At 56.1% G+C, this 17,413-nt stretch overlaps 1 protein-coding gene across 2 annotated transcripts in view; it reads right to left on the bottom strand.

Moving 5' to 3' along the window:
• The window catches only part of ARAP1 (ArfGAP with RhoGAP domain, ankyrin repeat and PH domain 1), a 63,575-nt gene extending 47,361 nt beyond the window's left edge, over nt 1-16,214 (bottom strand). The window contains exon 1 of one of the 2 annotated variants that reach the window (XM_032640810.1): nt 16,067-16,214. The gene's annotated coding sequence lies outside the window, so the exon portion shown is untranslated. Of the gene's footprint in view, nt 1-3,025; nt 3,108-16,066 lie in introns of those variants that run through there. The other variant, XM_032640809.1, reaches the window with a different exon arrangement.
• Nucleotides 16,215-17,413: the final 1,199 nt, after the last annotated feature.

The following is a 17,413-nucleotide window of genomic DNA, read 5'->3' as shown; positions in this document are numbered from 1 at the left end:
GCCCAACCAGGCTACTGGAATGATGAGGACTGGGAAACAGAAACCACCTCTGTCCCTGAGAAGGGCCCAGCCCCTTCCTGGGCCTCTCTCAAGTTCCTAATCCTACACTAAACGCTTCAGGCCAAGGTCAGACTTGGGACTCCGCACTGACACCCCTCTAGGACAACCTAATTTGAGGCATTAGAAGCACGAGCCAGACCTCAGACGTGTACCCACCCTCCAGGAATCTCAGGCTGGAGGGTGTCAGATACTACCCAGCCGGCGAAAACAGCCCACATGGCCCTCAGCAGATGGGGGTCAGGGAAGGCTTCCTGGAGGAGGCAGCTGCTTGAAAAAAGAAGTTTGGAGCAATGCCCTGCTAAGCCATGCTAGAGCCTGAGGCAAAAAAAAGAAATCAGTGATACTGAATCTCTTTATTTAAATTTTTGATATTTTGTTTATCTTGGATATTTTTCATTAATTTTGATTTTTAAAAAAATATTGCTTGGGGCTTCCCTGGTGGCGCAGTGGTTGAGAGTCCGCCTGCCAATGCAGGGGACACGGGTTCGTGCCCCAGTCTGGGAAGATCCCACATGCCACGTAGCAACTAAGCCTCTGCGCCACAACTACTGAGCCTGGGCTCTAGAGCCCACGAGCCACAACTACCGAGCTCACACGCCACAGCTACTGAAGCCTGCGCACCTAGAGCCCGTGCTCCGCAACAAGAGAAGCCACCGCAATGAGAACCCCGCGCACTGCAATGAAGAGCAGCCCCCGCTCGCCGCAACTAAAAGAAAGCCTGTGCAAAGCAACAAAGACCCAGCGCAGCCAAAAAATTTTTTTAAATATTTCCTAAAATTATTATTTACTTTGATTACTGAGCTTTTTGATCACCCCCTCCCTCATGTTTTGCACTCACTTATTTTGCCTCACTTGCTCCACCCTAATCCTGGCCAAGTTTGGAGGTTTAAGCCCTTCGGCTGCTATGACACATCACTGAATCTCCACCCACAAGGAAGCAGGGACCAGCAGAGGACAGTGTCATCCTGTTGAGACAGCAATGGCCACAAGGTGGGGGGTTCCCCTCTCCCCCAACCCTAAGGGTCCATCTCAGGCTTCACCATCACACCAGACCACCCTGCCCCTGCTTCTACCCTGTCTCCCTCCAGCCCCTCTCCACTAGGCCAACCACTGTCCCACACCTGCTCAAAGCCCCTTCCATGGTTCCCAGTGTCCTCAAGGCCAGCTCCTCTGACCATCCTTCGACTGGCTCCAGCCCTGCCGTTTACAGATGAAGAAACAAACACCCACAGGGAGGAAATGACTTGCAAGTTGTCAGCACATGCCCCAAGCCTCGGCCGGGCTCAGCTGGCCCACCACTCCCTCCATTTCACTTTTTGCACCAGGCACCAGCTTGACACGTGGAAGCCCCCAAAACTGTCTGTTGTCAATGAGTAAATGAACCACATCCTCCCACCTTCAGGTGCTGATTCCAGGCTGCCTCCTCCAGAAAGTCCTCCCTGACTGCCCCCTTGGGCCCCTAAGCCTCAGAGGCTGAGTCATGCAGCTCAGTGCTGCTCCTGCTCTGTTCCTGGTTGTCCCATTTGTGGGGGGTCCATCTCCACCCAACCCCCAACCTGGCCTGGGGTATCCTGAGAGCCTGTACCGCTGTACCCCTTCTTGTCTCCCCTACCCTCACAGTAGAGCCCAGGACCTGGCTGTGCTCACAAGGGCACTCAGTCCAGGGGTAAGTAAGGGTTGTCTGGAATCTCCCCAATCCTTGCCAACCAGTCCTTCTGCAGGTATGGCCTGAGTCCCTCTTGCTGGAGCCAAAACTTTCATCCTTCTGTCCTTTAACTACCTCGTTTCCAACACCCAATGGTAGAGTTTAAATCTCATCGCCCCTTCTCTGTCCCAGCACAGCATCTCTCTCGTGCCATCCCTGCCCACTACTGACTAGGGACACCAGTACTGCCAGTCCAGCAGAAAGGCAGCCCTGAGCTTTAGCTAAGGACAAGCACATTCCCACTTCCTTGGTTTCCTAAATATCCACTGCATGCCCAGCCTCCACCAGATTCCCACCTTCACCTGAATCATCCCCGGTACAGTCCCAAGGTCTGGGATTTTTACCCCATTTCATGGAGGCTGTGTGAAATGGAAACTTGCCCAGGTCACTTGCTAGAGCCAACAGGGCCTTCAGAGGATGTGACTGTCTGGCAGAGGCAGTGAAGCTTCCAGAGGGCACTCCTGAGCTGGGCCTTGGAGCATAAGTAGGAGGTTGCACTTCCAGGCAAAGGGAACTGAGTGTGCAGGACCCGGGGACGGAAAAGGAGCTGGCAGATCCAGAGATGGGGAGAGTTCAGTGGGGCAGGAACAGGAGATGTGAAAGGACAGTAGTGACACCCAGAGAGGTTTAGGGATCTGCCCTTGGTCACCCATGTGGGTGTAAGCCTCCTTTGCATTCTGATTTGAATGAATGAGTCAGGCCTGGATCCGGTAGCCCTGACAGTCCCAACTCCTTCCCCACTCAGCTCTGGAGTCCCCTCAGCGAGGACCCTTCCCCAACTGCATCTTCACAGCCCTCTGTCTGCACAGAGCTGTGCTCTGGATTCAAGGGAAGGCCCAACGGTGGGGGGAGCGGAAGGGGAGGAAGGTAGGCCTAGAGCTTCAGACCTGCGGCCTGTGCTCGTCCACCCCCCAACACCCCCCGCCCCCGCCTCACAGCACTCCACCCCATCCTAGGCAGGCTGGGCAGGGACCCCAGCGCCCAGAACTCAGGAGAGCCCTCAGAGCTCTCCACACAGGAATTAAAAGCACTACATATCCAGCTAGGCCTGGGTCTACTATGCACACCCCACGCATACCACAAATGCACACCTCACACAGCCTCCAGGTTCACACACCGCCCACCCCGCCTAGCAGCCACACGCACAGCCTTCAGTCCCCATACTCACTACCAACAACCGGACTGTGTACAACTGCCCAGAGCCCGATGCTGCCCACGCCCCTTGACCCCAGTCCCCCCAGCCCAATCACCAGGTCATACCTGGGGGCAGGGCCACCCTCATTTGCTGCCCTCCTGGCTGTTCTCAGGGCTCTGTTAACACAGGCAAGAGGACTTAGAGACACTTCCCTCAGATATGAGGAACTAGGTGGGGGCTGGGTGCCTGGCCCAGAGGGCACAGAAGCAGCCCCCGCCCCTCCGCAGAAGCCAACTCCCTCCAGCTCTGCCAGGCAAGGCAGCAGGTGTGGCCCTCAGGCAGGCAGCTGACTATAACCCCCGGACCCAGAAGCCTATTTTCTGTCTCTCCGGGACTGGTGGCCATGGCATATGGGTGCCAAGGAGGCACACTGGGGTCTCCTGCCCTAACCCCAGCCCCGGACCTCCGCCCCGTCACTTGCCCAGGCACCAGATTTCTGCCCCATACCATCTGTGATGTGGCCTGACAGGAGTGGTGAGGGCTGACAAGGAACAGCCCTCAGGGCAGAGGAATGACTGAGTCCAGGCCCCAGGGCTTGCCTCAGCCATCTGGTGGGGAACTGGGGGCCGCTGGCTCCAGGCCAGAACCCCATCTCCCCAGGACGCCAGGCAAGACCAGGTTCCAGTGCTGGCTCCATCACTTCTTGCCTGAAGCCCTGGGCAAGTCATGTCACACTCTGAGCCTCAGTTTCCCCCTCCACAGAACAGAGCTGTCACCCAGATGACCATGACACATGACCGTGTGTGTACTAGAAACCACACTCATTCGGCATCTGCTCACTTCTCTGCTGCTAAGATAGACACTTCCTGTTCCGAGCCCCAAGGCTTTGGCCGGGCCCGTCCAGAGGGGCCCTTGGTGCTGGCCCTGTAGCCAGGCTCTAGTCTGGACGCCTTCAGCACCCTGAAATTCTCAGTTCCCCAGATACCAGTGACCCCCACACCCTGCCTCCAGCCACATCCCCCAGCAGGGCTCCAGGATGGATACACCATGGCCTCCTGGACCTCCTCCTGGGGGGCCCCAGGCACTGCATATGCCCCGCCCCACAGTGAACTCACCCACTCGCCTCTCCTGGGGAAAGCGGGGCTGCCTCCACCCTAGGTGGGACCATTGAGCAAATTAGAAAAAAATGCCTCTTGCTTCAGGAGCCCCACAGCAGGGCATGCAGCTCAGCAAAGAGGACAGGCTGAGTTTCAGTCCTCCTCTCCCAGCTCTCCCTGCACCGAGCCAGGTACCCTTGGGCAGTGCGCAACACGCACATCCACACCCAGTGGACTAGGTGAGAGGTAGGATATTTTAACAACCTCCTTAGGGCAGCCCCCTCAGCATCGCCCTAATAAAATGTACAACTAGTTTTATTAATGATCAATGGATATTTAAGACTAAAGGACAGTAGACAGCCCTGACCTAAATTTCAGGCCTACCTCTAACTCCCACCCCAAATCTTGAAAGACTAATCACTTTCTACAACCTCCTCGTCTGTACTGTTTAAAGTTTTTACAGTTGCATATCACTTTCATAATTACAATGATAAAAGCATTTTAAGTCTATCAGAAATGAGTTTGTCCCAGTTTCTTCCCCAAAACCATCATTATAAAGTAGCTTTATGATTTTCAATATAACATGCACAGAATACCAAGAGAACTATCTTAAATGAAACTGATTTCCTGGGCCATCTGGACTGGAGGATGAGAAACTGAGCCCCAAAGCTCAACCCCTCCCTCACTGTCTTATCTTCCCGAAGGTCTAAGACACAGTTTATCAAATGACATCCACGCCTCCCCACCAACCACAGATCCAGAGGCCAGACTGAAGGCCACAGACTTTCAAATGAGAAATGGACTGAGGGTCACTATGAACATGAGACGCCAGGGTACCTGTGGTTTGTCCTCTAAACAGCATCTGACTCCACCCTAGCCCTGCCCCTCACCCACGTTCCCCCAAACCTCACCGGGGGCCCCCCTCGTGCCCAAGCCCCTCTCCACCCTGGAGAGGATGAAGTCTGAATGTCTGAAGTACCTCAACTCACAATAAATGAAGCTGATAGTTAAAAGGTTTGGTTTTCAGGCCCTGTCAAAAAGTCTGTGACGGATAAACAACAAGGTCCTACTGCATAGCACAAGGAACTGTATTCAATATCCTGTGATAAACCATAACGGAGGGACTTCCCTGGGGGCGCAGTGGTTAAGAATCCGCCTGCCAATGCAGGGGACACGGGTTCAAGCTCTGGTCTGGGAAGATCCCACGTGTCGCGGAGCAACTAAGCCCGTACGCCACAGCTACTGAGCCTGCGCTCTAGAGCCTGTGAGCCACAACTACTGAGCCTGTGTGCCACACTACTGAAACCTGTGTGCCTAGAGCCTGTGCTCCACAAGAGAAGCCACTGCAATGAAGAGTAGCCCCCACTCGCCGCAACTAGAGAAAGCCTGCGTGCAGCAACGAAGACCCAACACAGCCATAAATAAATAAATAAATAAGCATTTCTAAAAAATAAAGAAAATGGTTACAATGGTCAATTTTATTAAAAAAAAAATGGAAAAGAATATGAAAAAGAATATATATGCATAACTGAATCACTTTGCTGTACAGCAGAAATTAACACAACATTGTAAATCAACTATAATTCAATTAAAAAAAAAAAAGTCCAAGACACACTGACCTCCTTGGCCCTACCAGCTCCCCTACCTCCAGACAGATCACTCTGGACCACGCCCTCGCCTTCCTCTAACTGCCTCCTTATCACCTCGCTTTTGACTCATCCCTCCTCTCCATCCCCACTGCCCCTCCCCAGCCCGTCTGACCCCTGGGCCCTTCTCTCTGCTCTTTCGGTCCCCACACCTTCAACTAGAGCACCCTCTACCTGCTCCTCTAACCACCCCCCCCAACAAGACAGAGCTCCTCCAAACCTGAACCCCCCAGCCCAGACCCACATCCACCTGCCCTATGCCCCCAACCCTTCACTCTTCAGGTCCCAGCTCAGGCCCTTCTCACCTGGAAGGGGGGCCCAGCCAGCCACACAGCACCTGTGGAGACCTGGTGCCCTCTCACCAGGAGAGCACGACCTCTGGCCTGGCCCCCCGGCCCCTCAGTCACAGACACGCCCTCCTGGGCTGGGGACTCCCCAGGCAGGGCAGGGAGCACCTCTCCCACCAAAGGTGCTGGGTGAGGGGGAGGCCTGAGGTACCACAGGGTGACTCCAGGACGATCCTCCTCTGTCACAACTGCCCCCATGCGGGAGCTGGCAGCGGGGGAGCTCTTAACGCTGCAAAGGAGGCAGCAACAGGAGGAAACAGGGCTAACCTGTATGTATGTATGCCTTCAAAACAGATCCCAGGGACTTCCCTGGTTGCGCAGTGGGTAAGAATCCGCCTGCCAATGCAGGAGGATGGGAGTGCACAGGGTACACGATGGACTCCCTGGCAGCAGGAGTGGACAGAACCAGAGTCACGTCAGTCAGAGCCTCACTACACACCAGAGGGGTTGAGGACAGCCCTGGCCTGATGGGGGAGGGGAAGGGAAGGCTGCTTGACTCCATCCTCTCTGAGGCAACTGGGCACCTGATGTGCCTGCCCACCCAGAAGGAGAGACTGGGGCTCCTCTGCACCCAGAAGTAGCAGCCCAGGAGAACACGGACCTGACACTGCCCTCTCCCTAGGCGGCCCCTGCAATGGAAAGCCAGTGATCAGCAGGCCCCTTGCTGCTGGCACCTGAAAAGAGGAAGCTCCTGTGTTGGTTGGGTGGAGGTGACCAGATGGGCGGGGCAGGGGCTGGAAAGAAAAAGAGGGAGAGAGGGAGACCGGGGACCAGCCCCACAGGCTCTGGCCTCCAGTTTGATGTGGGACCTCAGCCTCCCCGACTCTATAACCAGACAACAGAAAGGAAAGACTCTCTCACTCACAGGGAACATTCTAACCTACTTATCTGACCCTGCCATCCCTGCTTAGAAAGACAAAAGGCCATGGTTATGGAGTGCTTCCCATCTACCAGGCGCTGTGCCAAACCTGCTACATGGATTGTTTCATATAATCCTCATGACAATCTGGAAAGTGGATGGTTTAAACCTGACTTTACAGATGAGGAAGAAACTGAGCCTCAGAGAGGTTCAGTAAGTTGCCCAAGATCACACAGGAGCCCCTCCTTCCACTCCATCTCCCCAGAGGGGAGAGTGTGGAGACCAGGAGCAGGGAAGTCAGGCAGGAGAGGGGAGGGAGGATGAATGTGGGCTGAGAAGGGCCTTGAAGGCCACACTAAGACACTCAGCCTCACTGTCCAGACAAGAGGAAGCCATGAAGGGCAGCAGGGTGCGTGGGGTGGCAGGGAGGCACGCAGACAGGGGTCCTACTGCTGTGAGACTTAAGAATTCACATAACTTCTCTGAGTCTCAGTTTCATCATCTGTATAATGGGCTTGTGGGGAATAAATGTATGCCTTCAAAACAGATCCCAGGGACTTCCCTGGTTGCGCAGTGGGTAAGAATCCGCCTGCCAATGCAGAAGGCAGGGGTTTGATCCCTGGTCCGGGAAGATCCCACATGCCACGAAGCAACTAAGCCCGTGTACCAGAACTACTGAGCCTGCGCTCTAAAGCCTGCATGCCACAACTACTGAGTCTGCGTGCCACAATTACTGAAGCCTGCGCACCTATAGCCCATGCTCCGCAACAAGAGAAGCCACTGCAATAAGAAGTCGGTGCACCACGACGAAGAGTAGCCCCCGCTCACCGCAACTAGAGAAAGCCCTCGTGCAGCAACGAAGATTCAACGCAGCCAAAAATAAATAAATAAATAAGTAAATTTAAGAAAACAAAAACAGATCCCAACCTACCAGTTCTCACCCTCCAGTGACTTCCAACCTTCCTCAGAGTAAAGCCAAAGCCAGGACAAGGCCCGCCAGTCCTGCATGGTCTGTGCCTGCCTCGCTGTTATTCCAACCGACTCTGAGTGCTCCTGCCTCGGGGCTGGGCCCCGAGCTCCCTCTGCCTGAAATGCCCTTCCAGACACCTGCATGACTCACTCCCATACTTTTTCCAGCACCCTCTCAAATGCACAGCACGGCCTTCCTTCCTGACCACTCTGCCTAAAGAGATGGCCCCCATCAGTCCCTCTCTCCTGACCCCATGTCATTTTTCGACACCCCCTTATTTCTAGCGGACACTGTATTATATGTTTATTTGTTCATTGTCAGTCTCCTCAACCAGAGTATGGGGCACTGTCTCATTCATGGCTCTATCCCCAGTAGTAGAAGTGTCTGGCCACTGGGGGCATGGGTGAAAGGACGTCTACGGAGGCATGGCTCACCCTGGTCAGGAGCTTGAGACAGGGCCCGTGACACGGGTAGGGTGAGGGACAATTGGGTGAGGTAGGTGCCAAGGTTCAAGGTTCACGTCCAGAGGTCTAGGAGCGAAAGCTTCAACTCTGAGACTCCTTGGCACCCTCCGTGGCTGGGCCTGCCCCTTCTCTCCACCTCTGTGGCTACCCCTGCCACTTCCTGCTGTGCTGGCCCGATAAACACTGCTGGGGGAGCCCTCACCCACACAGGGCAAGTCCTGTTCCCCAGAGCAAGTGAGAACCACCCCAGACTTCTAGAAATCTCTGAGACCAATCCCCCCCTCCCTGGCCTGCCTAACCCTCCCACGGCTCCCCATTACCCAGCGGGGCTCAAAGGGCCTCCACCCTCTGGGTCTGGCCACTCACTCCCCCTTTCCAGGTTCATTCCCTCCACTCTCACCGCTGGACACTTGACCTCCAGGACTCTGCTCATCAGGCTCCCTCCGCCTGGAACATCTTTCTCTACCTTGCCCTTCACGTTCAAGTGTCACCTGCTCTAGGCAGCAGTTTCTGGCTCCCACGGTCACAGCCTGGGTCACACTGGTATGCCACTATCTGTCGCTGTGTCACATATACACACACATTCTTTCTCGCCCCAGCCTTGGCTGGGTGCTCCCTGAAGGCAGGACTGGGGTCTGATTTCCCTGCATCCCCAGCTACCAGCCCAGGGTTGGCAGACAGTGAATATCTACTGCTTGAATGAAATCTCCCAATTTTACACGTGAAAAGCAAGGAGCCCAAGCAAGTGATGACTTGTCCAAGGTCACACTGCAATCAGTGGCCAGAGCGTGGCTAGAACCTGGCCTCTAGCCCCCCAGGACCAGGTGCCTCCCATTCTGCTCGTGCCCACCAGTTACAGCTCCAGCCTCCTGCCTGCCAGACCCCAGCCCCGCCTTCTCCTAGCTCCCCACATGCCCAAGCACCTGCTCCTTAGGCATTTTGGAACATCCTAATCCAATCCTCCCGCTTCCAGAAGGGGAAAGTGGGCCCCAGAAAGGGATAAGAACCCAACCAGGGCCACACGAGTCAGTACAGGACCCAGGACCCCCAGCCTGAGCACCCCATCCCCTTCCTCTAGCTTATTCCTTGGAAGAACTATGAGGGGGAGGTCCCCTCAGGTGACCTCAGAGACACTGGAGTAACCCTCCATCTCCAAGTGGCTAGGCCAGCCCTATATTGAGAAAGGTGGGTTTTCAGGTCACAGGCAGTAAAGGAAGAGGAGTGTTTTGTCACGTCCTGGAACAGAACCACTAGAACCATTAGATACTCCCTGGATCTTTGGCCTCCCTAGACTTAGCTATCCATCTTTAGAGCTAAGAAGGAGACAGCAAGAGGAACAGCCGCAATCTGAGGGAAAAGGTAGGACTTTAGCTGAGGCTCTGGCACCCCTTTCCCAAGCAAGAGAGACTCCACCCCAAAGCTGTCCTGCTGTCATCTGGCAAAGCTCAGGGAGGCCATTTCTCCCCATCAGGCCTGGGCCTCTGGAAACACATTTTAGCTACAGAACTACACCGCGGCCCGCTTGGGTGAAGGTCCCCACTGAAGTGGGTAAAAGCCTCACCCAGCTCACACATCAAGGGGTGCCAAGCCAGGTACCTCCTACCGCAACCCACTGGGACATGGAATGCTGATCGCACCCAAACAAAGGAAAAAGCACAGGTCCTCCAAGGAGGTTTCTGGGCCTGAGAGCACACACATGCGCACACAGGAACACGCATGGCGCCCCCCCCAGAGGCATGTGCAGCAGAAAGGAACTCACCCAGCCAGGAAGTCTTCCAAGAGGAGGGCACCTCCCTCGTGGGGAGGGAACAGCCCTCTTCCCCATGAGGCAGCTCCCGCTCCCATGCCCAGGGCCCTTTGAGGGCAAATGCTGTGCCCACAGGCCCACATGGGCACCAGAAGGACCTGGAGAGGCACTGTGAATTACGAGAAGGCCCTCAGCCAAGGTCCAGTCTCCCTGCCCCTGAGGAGGGTCAGGGCCTCCCCTGGGGCTCCCGGGCCCAGGTCTCTGTCCACCACCCCTCAGAGTCCTTGAGCCTGGCTTTGACACTCCAAAGCTGGACCTGGGCCTGCTGAGCCACATTCCATGCCGGCCCTGAGAGGAACTGGTTCGCCCGGCAGTACAGCCCAGGCTTTGCTCTGTGACCCAGTCAGCCACCAGCCCTCCCTGGGCCTCCTCTCAATCCCATCCTGGCATCCAGGACAGCGCCACCCCCAACGAATGAAGAGGAGGCCTGGCCCCTGTCTGTCTCCTCCCCATCCCCATCAGGCTGGCTATCTCTTCTGCTACCACCTAGTCCATTCCAGAACCTGGTTCTCAGATTTCCTGAAAGGTGTGTGTCAACGGGGTGTCTGCTGGGAGTGGTGGGTGCAAAGGGCATGAAGAGCCTCCCCCCCAGCACCACCACCAAGCAGCCCCAAGAAACTCTCCAGGCCTTGTCTGTCTGGCACCAGCTGGCCAAAGGTGTGGCACAGGGCTCAGCCTTAACTCAGGATCCACGCAGCCCAACTGGAAGCTTTGCAGGTTCTTGGCACCTCGAATTTCGGAAATTTGGAAGCTGGGGATCTTTGGCACCTAAAACCCTAGAATCCTTGATCCCCAATGCCCACAGTCTCAAGACTCAGAATCCTAAAATCCCAGCTGCCCAACGTGGGGAGAGGGAGTGTCGGAGTGGAGAGGGATGGAGAAGCCCTTCCCGGCCCCCCCCTTACCTGCGCTGTTTGGTTTCTGTCCTGACCTGTCCACACCTGGGGGCTGGGGGCTTGGGATGTCCCAGGTGCTGCTGCTTCCTGCTCCCTCCCTGAAGCTCCAGGGAAGCTGAGTCTATGACCAACCCAAGGCCTCTCACTGAACCAGAGACTGGGGACAGACCATGAGCTCCTGACTCCAGGCCTGATTATAGGCAGAGCCCTGGCCCCAGCATTATGGTGGGAAGGAGGGGAGGGAAGGAGAGAAGGGGATGCCCAGGGGCAGGGAAGGAAGGTGGCAGAGGAGACCCAGGCACCTGTGGGGGAGGGGAGCAACACGAAGCGGTAGCTTAGCCCTGCTACCGCTACCCTTGTCCTAGGGCCTGACCCACACCAGCACTGGCCTGGCCAGAAGGAGGGAGGGCGGGGCCAGGGTCCCCCAAAGGCCCTGGGAAGCTGAGATTCCAGGTGTGACCTCCAGTTCCCTGCCCTGGGAATGGGGACAGAGGAGTGGCTGTGAGAGGTCCCAATTGTCCTCACAATCTTTTGCTCTCACAACAATGAAAACAATGAAGAGGAGGAAGATTTTGCCACATTTCTCCCTCCCAGTGGGGAGGGGGGATGCTCTCTGACCCCTGAATCTTCCTCTGGACCCCACTGGCCATGAGCAACACACTCTTGACCACAGCTGGTCTCTGCTTCTTGGCGTCTTAGCTCTGCAACCATGTTCCCCAGGTTTGTTCGTTCAGTCACCGACACCCAGCTGTACCAAACCCCAGGCACCTTGAGAGGAATCAGTTTCCTGGTGTGGCCAGAGAGAAAGACTTGGACACTGTGACAAGGCAAGGTGAGCAGTATCTGAAGGAAGCTCAGGGCTTCAGAGGCCCAGGAGGCCCTGAGCAGGCAGGGAGGTAGAGTGCAGGCCTCAGAGCCCCCTCCCTTGGTGCCAGTCCCAGCTCTCCCTTTCCTCAGCTGAAAGACTCTAGGCAAGTCACTTAACTTCTACTGACCTCAGTTTCCTCAGCAGTAAAAAGGAGAACCACTGTACTCAACGAAGTCCAAACTGGACAGGACAGGACAGGAAGAGTGGGCAGGAGCTGCTCATCCTAGGGCTGGGCCCCTGGGGGCTAAGACTTGACAGAAGCCAGTCCAGCCCGCCAGCAGGCATCCCATCCCCACAGCGCGTCACCAGTAATGTCACCTGCCCCGGCGGCCCTCCAGTCCCTGCCTGCCACCCCGACTGGGAGTTCCCAGAGAAGGACAGGGTTTGGATCTTGTCTGCCTGCAGTGTCTCCCAGTGCTCAGGGTTCTCACTGTGAAGCTAGAGAAATTCAGACTCCCAGCTCTTCTATATAATAAATGATCTCAGGAAAATTACTTAACTTCTCGAGGCCTCAGTTTCTTCACCTGTAAAATGGGAACAGTGCCTACCCCATACGACTATCGTTGAGGATTAAATGAAATCAGTACATAAAATGTTTAGCACAGTGTCTGGCACATAGTAAGCTCCCAAAAAAACAGTCGCTACTGCTACTATTATTACTACTATTAAATAATAATTTTGTTATTGAATTGGTCACTTAACTCCACATCCCCTCCCAGCGACTCTGATTGTCTCAATGGTCTGGGACAGATGCCCTGTTTATGGGACAGAATCTTTTTTCCCTTCTGAACTATGTTCCAAAGGATGAGACAGAGAGAAATTCCACAGGAAGGTCATGTGGAAGACCAGCCATGCACTGCCCTCCCTCCCTGCCACCCCAGGCCATCCCTGAACCTGAGGTCACCTGCCTTTTGGGGCTGAGACTGTCCTCTCCAGAACCCTGATTGGAATCTACAGGTCTGTGGGCCTGACAGTGGTGAGGGGCGGGTGGAGGGGGGCTAGGTGAACAAGATGTCCTCTCTGATCAGGGCTGGGGATACTGGTTTTGAGTCCCTGAGCTCCACTGGGACTGTACTTGTAGGGGATCTCTGAGGGCCTCCCCACACCCTCCTGCTGTTCAGACCCTTGTTGCAGAGCCCCTTCCTGAAACATGAAGTGCCCCTCCATGCAGGGCTATGGAGGGGGAAGAGGCCAGCCTGACAGAGACCAGAGGAGGGGGTGACAGGGGCCACCTAAAGGACTGGACTCTGCTCCTAAAGGAGGGCCGGGTCTGCATGGCTGGGGTCACACTCTGCTCGAGGCTGCCTTGGCCACCACCCAGGGGAAAGCCCCTAACTGAGTGGGACCCTGGACTGCGCTCAAGGAGTGACGTCAGGCTGGGGGAGGGGAAGTCAGGCCAAAGGAAGCAAACAAATGCCTGGGTCCTGATCCTGCCTCTACCACTTAATTTGCCATGATCTTGGGCAAGTTACTTAACCTCTCTGTGCCTCAGTTTCCTTATCTGTAGAATGGTGCCTAACTTCTAGGCTTGTTGGGAGGATGAAACTGGTTAACATTCGTAACAGTGCCCACAAAGGTGCTGTGTGCATGTTTGCTGGCATCATTCTCGCTGATATTATTACTCAGCTCTCTCTGAGGCTGTTTCTTCCCCTGTCTTACTGGAGGATGACCCTTGTCTCATGCAATGATGTAAAGTTAAATAAATTAACAAATGTGCAGTGTCAGGCACACCGTAGGTATTCAAACCAAGTAGAGGTCCCTCCCTTTCCCCTTCTTCTCCCCAAGAGGGCCCAGACTAGGAGTCGGGTCAGTCCTGACCCCCACTAGGGCTTGCTGTGTGATCCTGGTCTGAGCTCTGGTCCCTGGCCTCAGTCTCCTCATCTATGAGAAAAGGTTCTGGGCCAAGTAATCTCTGTACATGGCCATATCTGCTTCAGCCTCCCTCCCACCTCCGTTCCCTCCTTTCCTTCTCCATTTCCAATTCATGTCCTACTGCACCACCTCCTGCTGCAACAGAACCCTTGGGACCCTAAAGTGGGGTGGCGGGGACAGCTGGTGGGTAAAGGGTACCAGCCTTCAAGCAGTCCAGGGCCCATCTCAGGCCCCCAAGGGTTAAGATCCAGAGTGAAGGACGGGGGGCCAGGGTCAGTGCTGGACAGACGGGCCTGCAGCCCAGGCCCTGCAGCCCAGGTCCTGCCTCCCCTCCCCCCATCCTGGGAACAGAGGCCACTTGTTTGGGCATCAGCTGGCTGGCTTTGAGCTTGGCCAAAGGGAGAGTGGGGTGGGGTGGGGAGGGGAGAGGGCCCCCAGAGAGTGGAGGGGACTCCCCTCTGTCCTAGGGCTTTGTACTAGTCTAGTCCACAACTAGCCCCTAGGACTCTCAGAGGCCCCTTACCCCTCTGAAGTGACCCCTTCCCCCCAGGTTCTCCCTTTTCTTCATTCAAACACTCACTGCTGGGGGAAGGAATTAGACTCAGGCCCAATTCTTGCTCCAGCAGTCTCTCTTTGGAGCATGGGGCCATGGCTTATCACCCAACCCAGCAGATGGAGAAATGGAGAGGTTTGGGAACTTACAGTCACATAGTGTTTGGTGGCTGCACAGGGACCATCCCAGGTCCCAGTCATCCCCATGGTTCTGCAGTCCCCTTCCCCACAGAGCTCCAAGGAGACCCTTCCTAAGTGGTGCCCTACACAGCACTCACTGAAAGGCTAGGCAGGAGAAGGCCCACCTCTTAAGACCCAAAGGACCTGGGAGGTTTGGAAGAGGAGAAAACTTCTGTAGGGTAGGGGGGAGGACAAGTAACCTGCACAAAGGGCTGAGGCGTGATGTGTGGAAAGGCATGGCTGGAGTCCAAGAGATGGTGGGGGTGAGGCTGGGGCTGACTGGGGAGGCCTGAATGCCCCAACGAAGCCTGGGAGCAATCTGCCCACTTCCACCTCACAGTTGTCAGGGCTCTGCCTGGGACAACCCCCTCTTGCCCTATTCCAGTGAGCAAGCAGCAAATGGGAAGACAGGATTCCCCAAGCCAGGGTCTGGACAACCCTCAACCAGCCACGGGACCAGGGGATTGGTTCTCTCTACACTCTACCCCTGCTACCCATTCCAGCCACTTCCATCTCCTTGCCGTTCCTCAAACACACCATGCAAGTTCCTGCCTCTGCACAAGCTTTACCCTCCTCTGAGGGTCCTTATCCTTGTGAACTACCACTTAACTGCCAAGGCCCATTCCAACCATCTCCTCCTTCCTGAGCCTCCAAGAGTCCCAGTGCCTGATTCCATCCCAGTACCTGTCTGCACCTGTCTTCTGACTCCGCAGGGCTCCTTCTACCCTGTAATGAGCTTGCTGGGAGATCTCTCCTAGCCTGGACACTCTGCTCTCCGAGGACAGGTATCCTGGGTGCCTCTGTCTGGACCTTGCTCGGCAAACAGTCAAATCCTTCTCTGAGTATCTCCATGTATCTGTCCAACCCTGCAGCCCTGGGGACTGGGGAAGGCTCCCCAGGACAGGAGCTTTGGGGGAGTGAGGGTGCATATGCCAGATACCGACCAGAGTTCCCCAGCACTAAAAACCACCCCCTGGAGATCTGGGACCAAACGCCCACCCCATGCCCTCAGGCTGCACTCGGAGTCTGCTCTCTCCAGGCCCAATAACCCACTCCCGGCTTGACCCCATTCAGTGAACACACACCTTCTTTTTCCAGCAACTGGGCCAGGTAGGGGCTCTTGGGAAGCCATGCCCCCATTTACTGGTGGGGAATTGAGGCGCAGAGCCCGGAAGTAGTCTGCCCAAGATCAGTGGAGCCCCAGGTCCAGCGCATAAGGTCATACGAACTTGCAGACCGGTAAGGGTCTCCGCAGTCAAAGAAGTGGGAGCCTTCATTTCACAGATGAGAAAATCAAGGTGCCCGAGGGCGAGTTGGCTCCGGAACGTCAGAGACTTCACGCCAAAGGGCTGAAGGCTGGAAGCCCCCTGTCCCGCCGGTTCGCCCTCCTCCCTACCGTCTCTAGCCCGACCGCGCATCCTCCAGAGGCGACCCCATCACCACCACCAGTCAGAACAGACGACGTGACCCAGAGAAACGCCCGCGGAAGTAGTCGCCGGGCGCAGAGTCGCCGCGCGGCCTCGGCGTTCCCTTCTGCGGAATGGGGAAACTCCTGGCCACACCTGGCCAAGGGGCAGCGTACGGGGAGGGCCCGGCAGCCGCACTGACCTGTTCTGAGCGAAGACTCCACGCGGGGACGCGGGGACGCGGGGTCCCGGGGCCACCACTGACGCTGGTGCAGCCAACTCGCGGCCACAGGCCGGGCGCGCCCACCCTGCCGGGCGCTTCCGCCCGCCCCACGTGACGCCCCGGGGAGGGGAGGACCGGGAAGGGGGCAGGGACACGCCCCCTTCCCAGGGACCCGCCCCCTTCCCGGCCACGCCTAGTCAGGGTGTTCGAGTCCTCTGGCCTGGCCCGCCTTGCGGACAGGTTGATCTTTGCGTCTCTCCTGTCCCTCTCGCTGCTCACAGGTCCGTCTCCGTCTCCTGAGGCTCCGGTCTACCTCCACCACACCCGCCCTCTGAGTCTTCATCTCTTCCTGAGTCTCTCTGCCTCTTGCCGCCCCTCTCCCTGGGAGGGACAAGTCACAAACCGCCCCACCCACAGAGCGGAAAGGGGCAGTTGGAAGCTGGAAGACCAGTCCCTGACCTCCTCCTCCAGGAAGTCCTTACCCACTTCATTCTTCGAGAAAATCCTACTTCTCTCCCTGGGCCCACATCTCTCAGGAGCAGGGTGGTGGGGAAGATTCTAGTCAGAGGGCCCAAGGATTCCTTGGCTTTATAAAGGTGGCAGCCTGAGATCCTGGCTGCCAGGCAACTTCCCTGGCCTAGAGAATGGAAGATTTCCACCCATCCTGCCAGCATACACACAGATGAGGGTCGAGGGTCTGGGGTTTGGCAGGCATTCCTAGGTCCTGTGTCCAGGGCTGAGATTGGGTGTCATTAATTTGAGCACCTACTACATGCCAAGCCCAGTGCTGGGCAACTTATTCCTTTCATCTCAATCTGCCTGAAGGTGAAAAATCATCACCCCAGGATACAGATTAGGAAGTGAGGCTCCAAAGAAGTTCCAGGGCTTGCCCAAAGTTACAAAGCCAGTATTGGGTAAACTGGCCAAGTCCTGGTGAGTTACAGAATGTCCTGCCTACCCCTACTGGACATTCACCCTGCCCCTCTAGGAAAAAGTAGACTCCAAGTGTCTTCCTGACAGGCAAAGTTAAGTCACTTACCGGGAGAGGGTAAGGCCAGAACTTGGGGAGAACTTCCAGCTCAAAATTCATATGGGGTACAAAAACACTGGAGAGGGGTAGAGCACGGGGCCCTCCTCCCGACCTGATAGCGGGGGTGACCCTCAGGCAGCAGAGGGCACCTGTGGGCTACAGAGAACAGGAGAGTCCCAGGCATCCCTCTAGACTTCAAAGCCTAGACATCAAAGCAGCCAGGTGGAACACAGGATCAGGGAACTGGCATCTGACCCCTGGCAAGGGGTTGGAGGCCCCTCCCTTTCTGTTAACAC

Source organism: Phocoena sinus, chromosome 8 (assembly GCF_008692025.1).
Source record: "Phocoena sinus isolate mPhoSin1 chromosome 8, mPhoSin1.pri, whole genome shotgun sequence".
In the NCBI taxonomy this organism is placed as follows: domain Eukaryota; kingdom Metazoa; phylum Chordata; class Mammalia; order Artiodactyla; family Phocoenidae; genus Phocoena; species Phocoena sinus.
The sequence above is the reverse complement of the archived record's forward strand: the minus strand, read 5'-3'. Positions and strand labels throughout refer to the sequence as shown.